The sequence below is a fragment of the Macaca nemestrina genome, chromosome 1 (genome assembly GCF_043159975.1).
Source record: "Macaca nemestrina isolate mMacNem1 chromosome 1, mMacNem.hap1, whole genome shotgun sequence".
In the NCBI taxonomy this organism is placed as follows: domain Eukaryota; kingdom Metazoa; phylum Chordata; class Mammalia; order Primates; family Cercopithecidae; genus Macaca; species Macaca nemestrina.
In genome coordinates, this window is record NC_092125.1 from 217,614,195 (window position 1) to 217,633,781 (window position 19,587).

Below are 19,587 nucleotides of genomic sequence, written 5' to 3' on the forward strand. Positions count from 1 at the left end.
GAATTCCAGACCAGCCTATGCAACCTGGCAAAACCCCATCTCTACTAAAAATACAGAAAAGAGCTGAGTGTGCTGGTGCTCCCCTGGAGGTCTCAGCTACTTCCGGGCAGAGGCAGGAACATCCCCTAAGCCTTGGGAGGTCAAGGTTGCAGTGAGCTGTGATTGTGCCACTGTACTCCAGCCTGGGCAACAGAGTGAGAGCCTGTCTCAAAAACAAACAAAAAAAGAGAATCTCCATTCATGAAAAAACACCACTAAAAAAGTAAAAAGCCAAGCTACAGATTGAAAAAAGGGAAAAGCAATACATATATATCCTAGAAAGGATGTATATCCAGAATAAAGTATTACAAATCAACAGAAAAATAAGCGTATCAGTGAAAACCGGATAAAAAGATTTAACAGGCCCTTCACAAAACAGGACATATAAATGCCAATAGAAGATACTCAGTCTCAATGAAACCACACTGATATGTTACTGCATCCCTACAAGAATGGCAAAATCATTTTTAACTGCCAGGCATCAGCAAGGACGTGGGGTAACAAGAATATCCCTGTTAAATGGTTCAACCATTTTGGGAAAATGTTCAACAATATGTAACACTCAAGTTTTATCATCCATATACATCTGAAATCAACAATGCCACTCCTACAAATAGACCCCAGTCTAGTCATGCTCTATTTCTTCATCTGTGGTGGCTCACTTGGTAAAAATTCATTCCCTTTTGGATTTTTGGTTTCTTTTTGTTTTTGTTTTTGAGACAGGGTCTCACTCTGCCATCCAGGTGGGAGTGCAATGCCATGATCATGGCTCACTGCAATCTCAGCCTCCCGGGCTCTGGTGATCCTCCCACCTCAGCCTACCGGGTAGCTGGGACTACAGGCACACACCACCACACACAGCTAACTTTTGTATTTTTAGTAGAGACAGGGTTTTGCCACATTGCCCAGGCTGGTCTGGAAATCCTGGACTCAAGTGATCTACCCACCCTGGTGTCCCAAAGTGCTGGGATTACATGTGTGCTCTACTGCGCCCGGACCACCTGCACTTTTAAAATAGTCAACTTCTTCTGTATACTTCAGTACCTTTTCAAAGATTTCTTTCACACAAAGTTCTCAGAAATCTTAAAGCTAGCATTTCAGCATAGAGAAAAATAGCTTCCGGTTCCCTGGTGAAGTTTTACTAATAAAATTGAAAAACAAAAAGAAAGGATGAACAACACTGTAACCCAAAGAAAAGATACCACTTGAGAAAAGACTTCTTTTCCAAAGCAGCTCCAGCAGCAACAGACAGGAGGAAAGCGAGGAAACCACGTCAGACGTCCTGGTTAACTCTTCAGTGAAAGGAAGCCAAATGAGATGATCTAAGAAGCCAGAAAGACAGACAGACAGACAGACAGACAGACACAGGGAAATCACAGCAACTCTTTGCAGTGCAAACACCAACCCCACAGTCCATCCTACTGGAAATCCTGCGGTTAATTTGAGGCTTGCCCCGCTAGTCATGAGGTGATTCGGTGATGGCCACAAACGCTCCTCATGTGCATCCTGGACCTGGCACACCTGGCTTGCCCATCGCCAGCCTGGAGGCACCGCCAGGAGCAGAATCCCGGAGGCCAATAAAGACTCCAACTTTGCAAGCAGAGGGAACCGATTTCTGGACTCAAAGGTGGGGTCCGGGGTCAGTGTCCTCTACAGGATATAGGAGGACGTGCCCCCGAAGCTGCTCCGTCCCTCCACCGCCTGCGATGCCACACAACACCCGCCAGCGACTTTCTTCCCCAGCGCGCACCAGAGGTGGGCTGCGGGCGGCAGCAGCAGGGGAAGAATCGAGCTCAGGGAACTCAGGCCCCGGCCGTGCACCCCCCACACCCACCACCCCTCGCGCAACAAAACTTGCCACGGCCGCGCCTCAACCCAGCTGCGCGCCCGCGAGTCCCGGATTCACCGCCCGCCCAGCCGGGGCGTCCTCACCTCGGAAACGCTGGGTGGACTTCGCGGTAACTTCCCATCCAGAGAGCAGCCGGCAGCCGCGCCGCCCCGCCTCGGCCCCACTCCTAGAGCAGCAGGTCGCCAGTCCCGCGTTCGAAAAGCGCCATGCTCACTCAGAAGCTCAGGCAGCCTCGCGACCCTCACCTACCCCTCCCAGTACCGCCGCCGTCTCAACCGCCAGCCAGCCCCGCGCCCGCGCCCGCCCACGACTGGCTCCTCAGAATCGCGTCAGAACCCAAGGCGCAGGCGCGGCGGGGTCTTAAAGGGACCTGGCCGCTTCTACTGCATAATGGTTCCAGCAGCTTAGGGGCCTCGCGGGCCGAGAAAAGGAGTAACCGAGGGGATGGACCCAGTGCAGCGGGGATGGGGAAATCCCTCTCTCCTCTCCGCCTCTCTTTCAAAGCACCAGCCCTCCACTCTGCAAATCGCTGATTTTCCCGGCCACTTGAACCGCCCCTGCCAGGTTAAAGAGGCAGGAGACACACCCCCTCGGGGCCCCAAGCGACCCCGCGCTTAGCACTGCAGGCCTCGCGCTGCCGCCCCGCCCCGGAGTCTGACTTCCAGGCCCCGGCACGCGGTGCAGACGCGGAGGCTTCAGAAGGCAGCCCCCAGCTCCCCCGACAGGTCGCCTTAGGTCACTCGCAAAAACAATAACCAACGTGTCAATGGCATTTGTAGTTATTTTCCAATTTAAATTTATAACAGATTCTGCAGATGGGCTTCCACTGAAATAAGCCTTTGAGAAAAAGAAAAACCTTTTTTTAAAACAAGAATTGGAAATACCAGGAAATAGTAAATAAAGCCATGCTGTTCACCCAACTAAACTTTGAAAATTTGTTTTATCTAAGGCAAATGTTTCCATAACTTTAGGTCATGCCATTATTTAAAATCAATTTCAATTAACAATTTCATTGCAACTGAATCTATCGTGTATAAGCAAACAAAGATACATCCCTGATAATCTACCTCTCCCCTCCTATATTCCATCCATCAGCAAGTCCTACTGGTTTTTACTTTCCAAATTTTCCTTGAATGTGTCCTCTTCTGTCTCTTCTATCAGCACCCTAGTCTAGGCTACCTTCACCTGGGGAGTGGGGGTGGAGGGACTACTGACCTAGTCTTCTTGTGGTTTACCCATATCCCCTTTATGGCCTCTCTAATCTCAGCACAACTGGCAGAGTGGTTTTCAAAATATAATGTGACCCTCTCACTTCCCAGCCTAAACCACTTAAACGCCTTCCCATTCTCTTAGACGAAACCTCCTAGCTAACCAAGCCTTGAATGGCCTTTTCTAAAGGAGGAACAATATTTCTTGACACATGAAAATGACAGAAAATTCACATTTCAGTGTCCCTAAGCAAAGTGTGACTGGAACCCACACCCCTCTGTTCATGCGCTGTTTGGGGCTGCTTTCTCACTACCCCGGCAGAGCCAAGTAGCTGCAACAGAGACTGTGTGGCCGGTAAAGCTGGAAATATTTACCATTTGGGCTCTTTACAAAAAACAATTTGCCAACCTCTGACCTAGTTCATGAAATCTGTACCTTTTGTTGTTCGCAGATTCCTTTGAGAACTGGACGAGGACACCAGCTCCTCTCCTTGGAAAAATGTGAGCCTGAGCGTGCACACAAATGCACGCAGACTTTTACACAGATTCAGGGATTCAAGGACTGCTCAAAGCCCATCCATCCACACCAAGGTTAGGTGAGAGGGCGAGTCAGAGTTGAAGGCCCTGGTTTTACATAGGGGGAAACGTGATTCCAGAAAGGGGGAGCTACTGGCCCTAGGACACACAGCAAGCCCCAGGACAAGGGGTGGCACAGGGAGAGTACCTGACGCCGGAGCTCCTGCAGCTCCTGCCGAGCCTCCAGCCATGAGCGCTCCAGCTCCTGCAGCCCAGTTCGCAGCTCCCTGGCCTCCTTGCCCATGGCTGTCCGTGCCTCCTCTAGGAGTGCCAGCTTCTGCTCCTTGTCCTCACTGGCAAGCTTCAGGCTGGAGAGGGCAGAGGTCAGCCCTGGGTCCTGGGAGTAGTCAGTGGCTCTACACAAAAGCTGCCTCCTCCAGTTCCTGGAGAGGGTCAGGCACTGCCCGCCTATGCGGCCTCTCCCAAGAACTGAGCCCTCCGGGGCTGGGGCCCAGGCTCTCGGCTGGGAGGGGTAGACCAGTGACTCCAGGAGGGGACCTGGTTTCCAGGGTGATGAGGCGGGTGGGTCTGAGTCTGGACCCAACCCTGCCCGCTACCCCTCTGCCCCTTTCCCCAATCAACAGGGAGGAAACCTTCCTAAAATGAGCCAGGTGCCAGGCTCTGCTTAGGAGACAGAGGATCCGTATCTGGGCAATTTCGCCAGAACCTTGGGGTTGAAGTTAGATTTCAGGGATGGGATTCCATGAGGACTCAGGGCTGGTCCCACCACGACACCCCACCTGATGTGCTCACTCTGCCTTTTTCACAGCGGCCCGAAGTTTCTCCTTGGAGCTCCACAGGGCCTCGCTCTCCTTGGCGCCGTCGCCCAGACTGCCCTGCAGCTTGCCTGCCTCCTGGCGCTGCACCTCCCGCCCTCCTTGCTCTCATGCAGCTCTATGCGGATGGTCCCAGCTCAATCTCAATACCTTCCACTATCCTGTCCCTATTTCTATGGGTGGGGAAATGAAGGCACAGACACCTGGGGTAGCATCACCAGTAAGTGACCAAGATTAGATTCTAACCCAGGAAATATAACCCCAGAGTCAGTGTTCTAGTAACGCACGCGCACAACGAGTAATTGTGTGTGGCTCTGCTTTCACCACCCCCAACCCCGAAACACCAGAGAGCTGAGTGTTATTAGATTGATGGGGAGTTTGTTGGAGTTTTACATAAGTTTCTGATTTTTGAGCAGCATTCACAGTTCCCTCCAGTTCAGCATTGGAGGCTGGCTCCGGCCTGGTTTCCACCCCCTGGAGTTCATAAAGCCTAAATCCTCCCACCCAGCCTGGAGGTGGCATTCCTGTCTGATGGATGGGCAGCTCCAGGGAAGATGGGGAGCGTATGGCTGAAGGAGAAGGGCTGTCTGTGTGTGTGGAGAAGAATTTGGGAGGGCCCAGGCCAGCAGCCTCTGACTGTAGGAGCCTCTTTGAAAGGCATCTTTTCCCTTGGGAGCACCCCTTGGCTCATCTGTGGCTCACACAATCTCTCGAAACTTTTACTGCGGCCCAGTGGGGTTGGGGCTGCTCCCCGACTTGTGGATGGGGACCTTTGTCCAGCAAAGGGGCCCTAATTTTCCAGTGGAATCTGACAAGAGGAACGCCTTCTAGTGACCTAAGAAGAAGCAGACAGAAGGCTCAGAAAGGCCAGGAAGGCAACTCCTCCTCCTGACTGAAGACTTGTTTTGAGCGGGAACTCCCCTCTAAAGGTGAACACTGAGGGGTGGGAGGAGCTCCAGAAGCACCTGGACCCTGGTCACCCTTTCAAGGCAAAAGTCCGTAGGACCCTTATTTGAAAGCATTGACTAAGCTCCAGAAAGGAGGTTCCAGGCCACTTCCTCCAGCCCTGGAGTGCACTCAGCCATGGCAGCTTGTGCAGGACAAAGATGAGCCCCCTGGAGTGACTCCGCCTCCCTGGAAATGGAACCAGCTGACAGCCTCAGCCCCTTGGACAGGGTGCCCAGGGGTGGAGCAGCTGAGCCGGGCCCCCTGAGCTGGCTGGAAGTGCTGGTCTTAGGGCACAGGCTGCTAGATTCTTGCTGCTCCTTTATAGAAGGGGTACTGGGGTGCAGAGAGGGGGGGGCATTGGCCCCGGGCCCCATAGAGGGGCAGCCGTGAAGCCAGGATGAGTACCCGCCTCCTGACTCACCAGCCCTGACTCTTTCTATTTCATCTGACTCTGCAGAGCTGCACACAGTGGTCTCTGCAGGCACTTAGTTGTACAGGAACAGCTCCTCCCTCAGACTCAGAGTGAGGACAATGTGCTCTTTATCTGGGGGAGGTGAGGGTTAGTGTGTGAAAAGAAGCAAACTAACTCTAATCAATATCTCTGTACTTGGACAGAAACCAAAGTTTACAAGAAACCATGAACTTGGGGTAAAGTAGGAAATTACAATTGTTTGCAGGCTGCATGCTTGCTTTTCTATGTCATCTAAGAGAACCAAGGAAAATCATGTTTCTTATGTACATATCCAAAAACTGTGTTTCCACCCTGAGAACGCACCTCCTCTACCTCCAACGTCAGAGAGCACCTGGACCAGGCACCCGGCATAGCCCTCTGACATCATAACCCAGTTTTTGACAAAGAAACACATCCTGGAGCTCCTCCCAAACAATGACTGTGCACAGTGAAGATGCTAATGTGTGGCTGCTGCTGGACACGTGGGGCATTCCTGATGGACAGCATGCTCTGGGAAGAACCAATGGCCTTGATGGACTTAGCTTGAACCACAGGGTTGTTAGGAATCTCCATCAGACCCCCACCCTTCTCCAGCACTTGTGGTGAGATTGGCATAGCGGACTGACAGTGTCTGCAGCCTCACCCGGCCTCCTGCACACTTTTCTGCCTCTTGCCTCTCCCCTAGACTCCACCACCTGCACCTCACACTAGACACCTACAAACATAAGGACATTTTGGTAAGAAACTGCCACACATCATCACTGTTTTTTACTCACATCCACTCATGCTCAATATCTCTAGTTCTCCATTATTTGCCTTTTAAAATAGCAACAAGAAAACCCAGTTCAGCCCTAACTCTATGGTGAGCCATGTGTGTTCAGAGCTGATCATCAAATCAAAACTACTGGTAATTCTGGACTGGGGCTCTTCTCCCAGAGTTGTCAGGTCAGGCCTCTCCTAGTTTTCGTTAGGAGAGGGAGGACCCTATTATCATGTCCCCTCCTCTGTAGCAAACTCTGAGGTGGGATGCCTGAGGAGACAGGAGAGCCCAGGGCAGATGTGAGACCCCTGGAGGAGTTTAGTGTTGATGGCAGCATTTGGAAAATATAATATTTTGTTATGTGATTTTCTCATTAAAATTACTAAGCAATTAGTGTTTTCTTTCTGTTTTATATATTTGAAAAAATAGAACTATAACTACATTTGCCAAACTTTAAGAGATATGAAGGGAGGAATAGAAAACAATGAAAAAACGAGGAGATTTCAATACCTCACCTTCAATAATGTATAGAACACTCACAGAAAGATTCTCAGGAATCCCGTGGACTTAAGCACTGTTGAACAAACGGACCTAATAGACATCTACAGAACATCCCAACCCAGAGCAGCGTAATATGCCTGCTTCCCGAGCACACTATAAATGTTCTTCATGATAGGTGATATATTAGAAAAAATGACTCTCGGCATTTAAAAAAGTGATGACAAGCATTCTCTAAGTTTTTCAAAAATGGGTGAAGTGCCAACCTTCTAAATTCTTTCTAAGAGGCTACAATTACCTTATCAGAAGTAATAGACAATGGCGAAAGAAGAAAATTAAACTTCAGACAAATTTTCTTAGTACATATGAATAAACTACTCCCAAATAATAGTCAAATTCTATAAGACTTTAAAAGGATCATACAACATGACAAACTCAAATTGATTTTTGAGATGCACTGATTATTCAACATCTTCAAATCAGTAAGTTAGGAGTGCTAAATTAAGAGAATAAAGGAAGGCTGGGCGCAGTGGCTCAAGCCTGTAATCCCAGTACTTTGGGAGGCCGAGATGGGCGGATCACGAGGTCAGGAGATCGAGACCATCCTGGCTAACACGGTGAAACTCTGTCTCTACTAAAACATAGAAAAAACTAGCTGGGCACCTGTAGTCCCAGCTACTCAGGAAGCTGAGGCAGGAGAATGGCATAAACCCGAGAGGCAGAGCTTGCAGTGAGCTGAGATCTTGCCACCGCACTCCAGCCTGGGCGACAGAGCAATATTCCGTCTCAAAAAAAAAAAAAAAAAAAAAAAAAGGAGAATAAAGGAAAAAATCCATTAACTTCTGATCAGACACAGAAAATAACGTTTTAAAATTTCAAGATTTCATAATAAAAACTCTAAAAAGGAGGAATGCGGCTCCTTCCGCGAATCGCAGCCTCTGGCACCAGGGTCGCTCCGTCCATGACTTCCTACAGTTATTTCCAGTCGTCGGCTATGTCGTCTGTCGGAGGCCTGGGCGGCGGCTCGGTGCATTTTGGGCCGGGGGTGGCCTTTCGCGCGCCCAGCATGCACGGGGGCTCCGGCGGCCGCGGTGTGTCCGTGTCCTCTTCCCGCTTCGTGTCTTCGTCCTCCTCCGGGGGCTACGGCGGCGGCTACGGCGGCGTCCTGGCCGCGTCCGACGGGCTGCTGGCGGGCAACGAGAAGCTCACCATGCAGAAACTCAACGACCGCCCGGCCTCCTATCTGGACAAGGTGCGCGCCCTGGAGGCGGCCAACGGCGAGCTGGAGGTGAAAATCCGCGACTGGTACCAGAAGCAGGGGCCCGGGCCCTCCCGCGACTACAGCCACTACTACACCACCATCCAGGACCTGCGGGACAACATTCTTGGTGCCACCATTGAGAACTCCAGGATTGTCCTGCAGATCGACAATGCCTGTCTGGCTGCAGATGACTTCCAAACCAAGTTTGAGACGGAGCAGGCTCTGCATATGAGCGTGGAGGTCGACATCAACGGCCTGCGCAGGGTGCTGGAGGAGCTGACCCTGGCCAGGACTGACCTGGAGATGCAGATCAAGGGCCTGAAGGAAGAGCTGGCCTACCTGTAGAAGAACCATGAGGAGGAATCAGTGTGCTGAGGGGCCTAGTGGGAGGCCAGGTCAGCGTGGAGGTGGATTCAGCTCCAGGCACTGATCTCGCCAAGATCCTGAGTGACCTGCGAAGCCAATACGAGGTCACGGCCAAGCAGAACCGGAAGGATGCTGAAGCCTTCCTCTATTCTATAGAAGGTTTCCTCTATTTCACATTAAAAGAACAGACAACAAAAGCAGAAAACATTTCTCACATTAGTGTCCATCTTTCCATTAACCTTTATAGAGCAAATTATCTATCCACTTATTTGCAACACTCTTTTTGAAGCATTATTGCTATGTATTCAATATTGCATAATTCAAGTGCGCAGTGTAATGCACACGGAAGCTGAGTATGATGCTGCGTACATGTAGTCCCAGCTACACGTGGTGGAGGGAGGAGGATTACTGGAGACCCAGGGTCTGAGGCTGCAGAGAGTTATGATCTCACCACTGAGCTCTAGCCTGGATGACAAAGCAAGACCATGTCTCTAGAGGAAAACACATGTAATTTCACATGTGCTCACCTATGCATCCAATATAAAAATCCAGATAATGATGAATTACGCTTAAAAGCTTCCCTGTCTTCCTGTGATTCCTGTGTCCCAGTCATTTTCCTCTCGCCATACTGAGTCAATCTCTCATCTTTGTTACCTCAGGTCTATTTTTCAAGATTTTGTTGAAGTGAAATCTTATAGTTTCCATTTCATTTGTGTGGCTTCTCGGTCAGCATAATTACCTATGAGTCAGTAATTTGGTTGTGAACAAAGAATGTGTTGATTCTCATGAGGAACAGTATTCCAGTTAATGAGTGCCTCCTTACTATTTCTTTATAAATCTCCTTAATATTTGTGTTATTTCCAGTTTCTGAGTATGAAAAATATAGCTTCTACTTGGCCTGGAGATGTAGGCATCCCATAAAAATTATATGATTTTTACAACAACTAACCTTACTGAGCTGCAAATCAGCACATTTTCTTTAATACACGAGTTTATTGATGTTATAGGACAAAAAGGAGCCTTTACATCTTGAGAAAGTCAGTGACTTTCAGGGATAAACAGGAAGAGAATATGACCTTATCTGGGGCAGTGTCCAGCAAATTCAGATAAGCTAATGCAACACTAAATTAGACATATATACTCAATTGTTTACAATTGAGTATAATAAAGAAGCTGTTGTTTAAATGATCAGAGGACATACGACTGAGGGACTCCTACTGCTATTGAAACCTTTCTCCTGGGATTGAGGACACATCACAAAAATCTCCACGCTCTCCCTCCTGAGATGGTTCTGCCTGGGCAAGGGGAACAGGAGCTGTGGCCGAAATGCATCCAGACACACCTCCCCTGCCACCACTACATTACCAAAGAATTAACATGCAGGGGCAAAGCCACTAACATCTCTGTGTCACTGGCACTGGAGCAACTCATAGAAACTGTGTTAGAAGAAAGAAAAGCTCCAAAGCTCTGTCCATTCTCTCAGGAATGAGACTCATGTCCCACCTCCTCTCTTTATCCTCAGGAAAAACAGCCTCATCCTGCTGGGAAGGGCAGAAAAGAGGAAGCTGAAGACATCAGTGTAAGACATAGTGGCTGCTGGAAGAAGATCTGGGGAAAAACAAGGAGACACTCTACCTAGGAATGGGAGGAAGATGCGTGGATCAGCATCACACCTGCAGGAGGGGCAGGGATACTTGGAAGGACACACCCTGAGCCAGGACTGCGATGTCTGCCTGGAGTATGGCTCCCTCGGAAGGACAGAGAGTGCCTGTTTGCTGCAGTCCTTCCCACCACATTGACAATTGTCAGGTCCTTGTGGCTCTGGCATGAACTGGGGGAGATGAAAGTCAGAGTCTCCCTGGATAGCACAATTTAAGGGCCAAAGCCAAGAGGGAAACAAAATTAAGGTGTCACTGGAGGAATCTGAGTGTCTGGTGACTGCAGAGGAAAGGCACTTCACTTCCGGCAGCCACCGCAGTCATGACTTTCACATGTAGCCCTGAGTAGTTTCACATAATTTTCTACAATAAAGGCCTAGAAAAGATAGGGTGTGAGCATTTATGAAAAAATGCAAAAATTATAAAACAAATAATTAGCTGTCATCCGGAATCTGATAGGAGTATCTGTGGAACATAAATTTTGAAATAACTGCATAAATACTTTGAAACATTTACACTGGATCCCATAGTTAGTCCACATATAACTTCATAAGAAATTGCCAACATGCGGTTATTTTAATAACTAATACTTTATGAATACCGTGATGATGAATGGAACAAAGACCACAGCGTAGGGTCTATTGGAACTATTGGCAAAAAGCCAACATTGTAAAATATTTAGAGAGATTTATTCTGAGTCAAATGGGAGGCCCGTGCCCTGTGACACAGCCCCAGAAGATCTTGAGAACATGTGCCCAAGTGGTTTGATGGCAGCATAAATTTAATAACATCAATCGATACGTGTGAGATATATGTTGACTTGGTCCGTAAACACAAAACTGCTGTAAGCGAGGCAATGTGGGGAGGGGATCACAGTTTACAGGTGGATTCAAAGATTTTCTGGTTGACAATTGATTGAAAGACTTAAGTTTTTTATCTAAAGACCTGAAATCAGCATAACAAAGTGTCTGAGTTAAGATAATGGGTTTTGGAGAACAAGATTCAAACTACTGAAGAAGTCTCTTTTTGTTTTTTTTTTCTTTTGAGACTGAGTCTCGCTCTGTCGCCCAGGCTGGAGTGCAGTGGTGCGATCTGGGCTCACTGAAAACCCCGCCTCCTGTGTTCATGTCATTCTCCTGCCTCAGCCTCCCGAATAGCTGGGACTATAGGCACCCGCCACCACACCCGACTAATTTTGTGTATTTTAGTAGAGACTGGGTTTCACCATGTTAGCCAGGATGGTCTGGATCTCCTGACCTCGTGATCTGCCTGCCTCGGCCTCCCAAAGTGCTAGGACTACAGGCGTGAACCACCGTGCCCAGCCCCTGAAGAAGTCGCTTATGTGGCCACCCTTAGAGAAAACAGATGGCAAATATTTTCTGTTAAGACCTTTAAAAGATGCTAGACTCTCAGCTAATCCCCTCAGTATAACAAAAGACCTGGAAAGGGAAGGAGATTCTCTGCAAAATGTAAATTTCTCTCACAAAAGATAACTGTGCAGGGCAATTTGAAAATATGTCAAAGAAATATATTTTAGGGTAAAAGCCTTTGATTCATTTCAAGGCCTGCTCGCTGTCATGTGATGCTATTCTTGAGTCAGGTTGGAATTTGGTATATTACTTCTACAAAGAATCTGTTTCCTGAGGCTTGAATTCTCTGTTTTCATGAAAATGCTGGCTAGTCGTGCTCGAATTCCAAAGGGAGGAGAGTATAATGAGGCATTTCTGATCCTCTATTTCTAACATGACCTGAGCTAGTTTTTCAAGTGTCTCTGGAGCCACTTAGTGAAGAGAAAGGGTCCATCCAGTCAGTTGGGGCACTTAGAATTCTACCTTTACTTCATAGGACGTATATGAGACTTCTCCTAGCCAGGGGTATCAGAAAACTATTTATTGAGGCAATCATACTGAAGTTGAGACTTGAAAGATGGTCTCAGATTCCTCCCTGCAAACCTTTTATCCTGACAGGAGAAGAAGAAAACTTACCAGAAAAGTAAAGCAACGATCTCTCTGAAATTGCCCATCTGGGAAACACCAGGACACTGGCCTCTCCATCCTTCTCCCATCCTGGGATTTAAGAAGTTACAACCCCCCACCTCTGCCCAGGAAGCCAAGGCAGCAGCTTGGAGCTGGAGCCAGAGCCAGAGCCACCCATCCATGGGGAGCTGGGCCTCCTCTGCGCCCCCCGCCATGCTGAGTCAGGCTTTGAAATGCGGTCATCATTGGGAAGTGGTTCTTGTTGTGGCCCCATCCCCATGTTATTTTCCTACCTTGGCTCACTTAACATTTCAATCTGGCTCTGAGAGGAGACTCAGCATTTCCTTTATCCCCATTTACTGTGGATGCTCGGAAAGGAGTGGGAGAAGCTGGGCGCCGCAGTGTGTGTGCCTCACTGTTGCCCTTACCCCTGAGGGAGGGGCTGGCCAGGAGAACCTGGGACCTCCCCTCCTGTTCCTGCACCTGCCCCTCCCTGGTCCCTCACTGATGAGCCCCCCAGATGCAGAGGCTCCTTCTCTCCCTGACACTGCAGCCAGGTAGAGGCAGCTGCAGCCACAGCCCTGGGAGGGGTGGGAGACACTGAGGCAGGTGCAGGGGCGGGGTCTGGCTCCCCTCAGTTCAGTGTGGCCTGCAGGAGCTGCCTGGAACTGTCTGGTTTGACATGGCTCCCCCCAAGGGAGCTGATGAGTGTGGGGGCAGGAGCACTGCCTCATCAGGCATCCCCTCACCTGCACCAATGAGGAGGAGATCCTGGAGCTGGGGCATTAAGATCCACAGATTGTTTTCTCCATGTTGCGAAGGGCAGGGCTTGGAATTCACGAGGCAGGTGGCGAGCCAAGTCCAGTTCCACTGTACGGCGTCCTCCATGGCAGAAAGGACTTGCCCCCCATCACCCTGACAGTGGCTTGCCTGCCCCTAGAGCAGCCAGCTCCCAGGACAGGCTTAACTTGTTCCTTTGTTCATCCTCTTTAAGAATCACTCACAGCAAGACACGGTGGCTCATGCCTGTAATCCCAGCACTTTGAGAGGCCGAGGCGAGTAGATCACTTGAGGTCAGGAGTTCGATACCAGCCTGGCCAAGGCGGGGAAACCCCGTCTCTACTGAAAATACAAAAATTACCCAGGCATGATGGTGTGTGCCTGTAATCCCAGCTGGTTGGGAAGCTGAGGCAGGAGGATTGCTTGAACCCAGCTGGCATGGTGGAAGTTGCAATGAGCTGATATTGCACCACTGTACTCCAGCCTAGAGATGAAGCAAGTTTCCATCACACACACACAAAAAATAGGATCACTCAGGACACCAACATGGGCTGAGAAATGCTCCTGGTATCAACAGACCTGCAGCAGTTGATGAAAACAAAGCTGCAATCAGGGAAGTGGCTGAGGGAGTGAGGCCCCCGAACCACCGCCCCAGAGCTCTGTCCCAGGTCCCGGGGGTCTCAAGTTTGACCCCCTGTGCCACATGGGGAGGGGTCATCTGGGAGACTTGTTTCCGTGGGAATCTCAGGCCTGGGGCCTGAGTGGGGAGATGTCCGAAGCCTCTGGCCTGGGCCCACGGTGAGGCCGCAGAGCAGCCCGGCCATTCCTCTGGGAGCAGCCGCAGGGAAAGCTGTAAAGCAGGGAAACTGGACACGTCCAGGCCGGAAAGAGCAAAGCAAAAGTGCTCCTGGGTGCACTGCACCCCACAGTCCAACCCCTCTCCCCCAGGAGCTACGGGTCACACTCTGAGCCTCTGTTTGAAGTGGGCCCTGACTGGACATCCTCATCTGGGGACATGAGCCAGGGTCACGCAGCACCACTATGCAGCTCTCCAAGTCCTCGTGGCCACCTCGTCCTCTGTAGGGGTGCTGGGACTTACTCTGCACCTATCCCTTGGAGTATTTGATTTCCAGAGCAGCAGGAGGCCTGCCTCGCATGGGGCGGGGCATCCACTCGTGCAGAGTCCGGCTTTTCCCCAGCAGCTCGCTGGAAACGTGAGCGGGCATCAGACCGTAAGCAGTCTCCCTAACGGGTAGAGTGGGCCCGGCGGTGTCCGTGTGTGTACGTGTGCACATGTGTGCGTATGTGTGTGCATGTGTGCGTATGTGTGTGCACGCACCTGCACACACATCTTCAGATGCACGTCCACTGTCTAGACCCCATCAAAGCCTCTTGCCAGGACTGGCCTGGAACACACTGTCCAGCCTGGTTCTGTTCTCTCCCTGGCTTCTCCTGATCAACTTCCTGTAATGGGAGGAGCTCTGACACACTTCACAAAGGGTGTAAACTTAGTTTTAAAGGGAAAAAGAACTACAGCATGACCTGGAATTCACTTTCTGCCCCGCGGTTCCACTGTGAAGCCCACAGGCCTTCAAGGAGTTGTGCAGATGAGGCAGCGAGGCCCTGTGATTTCTATCAGGGAGTGTTCTCTGGCCCCAGGTGTTCCCTCTCTGTCTCTCTACGTCTTTGGCAGGTATTTCCCACACATTAGTCATTGGCTTTTCATCTCATGATTTCGTCATCTGTGCTATTTCTTTTTCCTTTTCTTTTCTTTTCTTTTTTCTTTTTTCTTTTGGTTTTTGTTTGTTTGTTTGTTTTGTTTTGTTTTTTTTTTTTTGAGACAGGGTCCTCACTCTGCCACCCAGGCTGGAGTGCAGTGGTGCAATTTCATCTCACTTCAACCTCCAACTCCCAGGCTCAGGCCATTCTCCTGCCTCAGCCTCCGGAGTAGCTGGGATTACAGGCACGTGTCACCACACCCAGCTAAGACTCTGTCTCTACAAAAAAATCTTAAAATTAGCCGGGGGTGGCGGCACACACATAAAGTTCCAGCTATGTGGGAGGCTGAGACAGACAGACTACTTGAGCCCACAAATTCAAGACTGCAGTGAGCTGTCATCATGCCACTGCATTCCAGCCTGGGCAACAGAGCAAGTTCCTTTTTCCAAAAAAGATTAAATGAATTAAATAAAACTGGAAAAACGATTCTTAGCTCGAGGGCTGCACAAACACAGGTGACAGGCTGGTCCACCAGTTTGCCAACCCCTGTCCCAGAGCAAGGAGGGAAGCTGTCGCGCTGCACTCTGCTGGCCAGCCAGCGTGCAATGCTGCTCAGGTTCTGGGTGCCTCTGTCATTTTAGGAAGGATGTGGCAAACAGAAACACCATTCAAAGAGGGTGGCAGGGTGCTGATGTTCCAGAAAGAAACTGTGCCGAATGATGGCTAACTAAGCCTCTGGAGTGAGGCACTGGAGCACCAGACTTCCTGCTCTCCAAAGCCCAGCTTGGTGACCTCAACCTGAGCATCTTCCATGGTAGAGCACTGCCCCAAGGCTGGCCTGTAAGGTTTGGCGAGGGTCTGATGTCACAGCCCATGTGCGGCACATGTTGCACAGCGTCGGCCAAAATTACATTCATGGGCTTAAGTCAGAAGCCTTGTGTGGAAGGAGGGAAAGAAGCAAGGATTGCTCTCAAGAACAAAGGGCCCACTTGTAGATGGGATGAGCTATGGCGGGTGTCCTCAGATGCTCCAGGGATTGTCCTAAAGAGAGGGACTCACTTCATTGTCAATCTCCAGTGGGCAGAGCAGGCCCAGCAGGTGAAAGTGATGAGGAAGGTGGTTTCCAATCAACATGCAAAGGACCATGTTGTCATTTTAGTTGTCCCCAGTGGGACGATCTGCCTAGAGTTTCCCACAGGTGGAGGCAGGGAGACCTACAATGTGGGGGTCTTGCAGAGGGGGTCCTGCATCCCCCGCAGCCCTGCACCTGGGGTCCCGTCTCTGCATGCTCGGACGTGTCACGACGTGTGAACCTAGTTATCTTTGGTAACGCTTGGGGGATGTGCCCCCTCCCCACAGTCCTGGTCCAGAGGAATGAAGTTGCATCAAAGCAGATTGATTCAGTAGTTGATCCTTATGTTGTAGAAATAACTAGAAGCTAGAAGGAGAACCACTGTGAGGTCCCCATTAGGCTGGAGCAGAGTTTTGGTGGTCCCCAGACAGGGCTGGCTCGGGATCTCGTTCTGTGGTTAGGATCACCTGCTGCAGTACAGCCTCCCACCTCAGCCTCTCAGACTGCCATCTCCTGCCCCTGATCCGGCCTGAGATGCCCCTAGCACCACCCCTGCTGAAAACAGAAGCAGAACTGGATACTCAGCTTCTTCCATGACAAGAACGCACCAGGATTGCTGCCCTTTCCAAGCAGTACTGTCCCGAAGCCCCACCCTCCAGGACTCGGGTTACAGACCGCCACAGGCCACCCCAGCTGGAAGAAAATTCAGGAAATTCAGGGGTCGTGGGTGATAGCTGGGCCAGCCAGCAACTGTATCTACCACATTTAAAAAATTTCTCTTTTTATTATTTATTTATTTTTGAGATGGAATCTCGCTCTGTCACCCGGGCTGGAGTGCAATGGTGCGATCTCGGCTCACTGCAACCTCTGCCTCCTGGGTTCAAGTGATTCTCTTGCCTCAGCCTCCTGAGTAGCTGGGATTACAGGCTCCCAGCAACACGTCTGGCCAATTTTTGTGTAGAGATGGGGTTTCACCATGTTGACCAGGCTGGTCTCGAATTCCTGACCTCAGGTGATCTGCCCGCCTCAGCCTCCCAAAGTGTTGGGATTACAGGTGTGTAATCACACCTGTAAACCTGTAAGGCCACCACACCCGGCCTAAAATTTTATTTGCATATATATATTTTTTGAGGCAGGGTCTCATTCTGTTACCCAGCTGAAGTACAGTGGCACAATCACAGCTCACTGCAGCCTTGACCTTCCAGGCTCAAGCCATCTTCCTGCCCCAGCCTCCCGAGTAGCCTGGACTACAGGTGCACACCACCATGCCCAGCTAATTGTTTTATTGTCTTTTGTGTAGAGACAGCGTTTCTCCATGTTGCCCAGGCTGGTCTTAAATTCCTGGGCTCAAGCAATCCACCCACCACGGGCTCCCAAAGTGCTGAGATTACAGGTGTGAGCCACCATGTGTCATGTTTATTGATCCAGCTTCAATATTTGGCTTAAACACATACACCCAAATGTGGAGCTGCTGTTGACTCCATGATACAGAAGTTTCTTTTTCTTTTTTCCCAGTTTTTTTTTACTGTGGTAAAAGTACATGTAAAATGTGCCATCTTACCCACTTTTAAGTGTACAGTTTAGTGGTATTAAGTATACAATTCAATGGTATTAAATGTATAGTTCAGTGGTATTGAGTATAGAGTTCAGTGGTAATGAGGGCAAAGTGCAGTAGTATTGAGTGTATGGTTCAGTGGTATTCAGTGTACAGTTCAGTAGTATTGAGTGTGTAGCTCAGTGGTATTGAGGGTATGGTTCCGTGGCATTGAGTATACAGTTCAGTGGTATTGAGTGTGTAGCTCGGTGGTATTGAGTGTGTAGTTCGGTGGTATTGAGTGTACATTTCAGTGATATTGAGTGTGTAGTTCGGTGGTATTGAGTGTACACTTCAGTGATATTGAGTGTGTAGTTCGGTGGTATTCAGTGTACACTTCAGTGGTATTGAGTGTGTAGTTCGGTGGTATTGAGTGTACAGTTCAGTGGTATTGAGTGTACACTTCAGTGGTATTGAGTGTGTAGTTCGGTGGTATTGAGTGTACAGTTCAGGGGTATTGAATGTATAGTTCGGTGGTATTGAGTGTACAGTTCAGTGGTATTGAATGTATAGTTCAGTGGTATTGAGTGTACAGTTCAGTGGTATTGAGTGTGTAGTTCAGTGGTATTGTGTGTACAGTTCAGTGGTATTGAATGTATAGCTCAGCGGTATTGAGTGTACAGTTCAGTGGTATTGAATGTATAGTTCAGTGGTATTGAGTGGACAGTTCAGTGGTATTGAGTGTGTAGTTCAGTGGTATTGTGTGTACAGTTCAGTGGTATTGAGTGTACAGTTCAGTGGTATTGACTGTATAGTTCAGTGGTATTAAGTACATTCATAATATATGTACTACCATCACCACCATCCATCTCCAGAACCTTTTTATTCTCCCAAACTGCAATCCTAAATAGTTGGGACCACTGGCATACACCACCGTGCCTAATTTTTTTTTTTAATGGTAAGTTTCACTCTTGTCGCACAGGCTGGAGTGCAATGACACAATCTAAGCTCACTGCAACCTCTGCCTCCTGGGTTCAAGTGATTCTCCTGCCTCAGCCTCTTGAGTAGTTGAGATTAAAGGTGCCCACCACCATGCCCAGCTAACTTTTGTATTTTTAGTAGAGACAGCGTTTCACCATGTTGGTCAGGCTGCTCTCAAACTCCTGACCTCAGGTGATCCACCCGCCTCGGTGTCCCAAAGTTCTGGGATTACAGGCATGAGACACCACGCCCATCTGCCTGGCTAATTTTCTTTTTTTTTTTTTTTTTTTTTTTTTAGACGGAGTCTCACGCTGTTGCCCAGGCTGGAGTGCAGTGGCGTGATCTCGGCTCACTGCAAGCTCCGCCTCCCGGGTTCCCGCCATTCTCCTGCCTCAGCCTCCTGAGTAGCTGGGACTACAGGCGCCCGCCACCGCGCCCGGCTAATTTTTTGTATTTTTAGTAGAGACGGGGTTTCACTGTGGTCTCGATCTCCTGACCTAGTGATCCGCCCGCCTCGGCCTCCCAAAGTGCTGGGATTACAGGCTTGAGCCACCGCGCCCGGCCTAATTTTCAAATTTTATGTTAGAGATTGAGTCTCACTATGTTTCCCAGACTGGTCTCTAACTCCTGGCCTCAAGCAATCCTCTCACTTTGACCTCCCAAAGTGCTGAGTTACAGGTGTGAGCCACTGCACCTAGTCAATAGTGTCTTTTAAATGAAGTGTCTTTAACTTTGCCACTCAGCATTTACCAGTCACCTGCCTTCCTGGTCCAAAGAAACTTTAAAAAAAAAAAAAAAAAAGGATTGACAAATATCTGAAAATACAATTTGTTTTTAAGAGCCAGGAATGAAGCTGAGCTTTGAGGGCTGGTTCAGTGTGTCTAAAACTGCAAAGCAGCCAGTGAGGTTACTTCCGCAGCCTCCAGCTTTTACCTCTGCTTGTGAGGTTCAGCATCCGCAGCTGTGGTCTGTGAGAGTCGTGAATACAGCCTGTGTTTGGAGACCCACAGAGTCAGGGCAACCTCTCCGTGCTGAGGGCCAGGAGGATAATGGCTGTGCTCTGGCTCTGGGAGGCAATAGAGGTCACCTGTCCAGAGCCAGAGGTCCATGGGGGGCTCCAGGGTGGGAGGTCAAG

The 19,587-nt window shown here is 49.5% G+C and overlaps 2 long non-coding RNA genes and 1 pseudogene across 14 annotated transcripts in view; 2 read left to right on the top strand and 1 right to left on the bottom strand.

The window, feature by feature from the left end:
* LOC139364242 (uncharacterized) overlaps positions 1-2,189 on the bottom strand; it is a 53,552-nt gene extending 51,363 nt beyond the window's left edge. For 3 of the 13 annotated variants that reach the window (XR_011625734.1, XR_011625731.1, XR_011625727.1), the window contains exon 1: positions 1,972-2,188. This is a non-coding gene — a long non-coding RNA (uncharacterized lncRNA). Of the gene's footprint in view, positions 1-1,241; positions 1,362-1,971 lie in introns of all 13 variants that reach the window. The other 10 variants (XR_011625735.1, XR_011625725.1, XR_011625737.1 and 7 more) reach the window with 7 other exon arrangements.
* Positions 2,190-4,519: 2,330 nt separating this feature from the next.
* LOC139356925 (uncharacterized) lies at positions 4,520-5,378 on the top strand. The gene is made up of 2 exons (XR_011609468.1): positions 4,520-4,668; positions 5,229-5,378. It is a non-coding gene; the product is annotated as an uncharacterized lncRNA (long non-coding RNA).
* A 2,588-nt stretch (positions 5,379-7,966) lies between these two features.
* On the top strand, positions 7,967-9,138 carry LOC139356926 (keratin, type I cytoskeletal 19 pseudogene; annotated as a pseudogene).
* Positions 9,139-19,587: the final 10,449 nt, after the last annotated feature.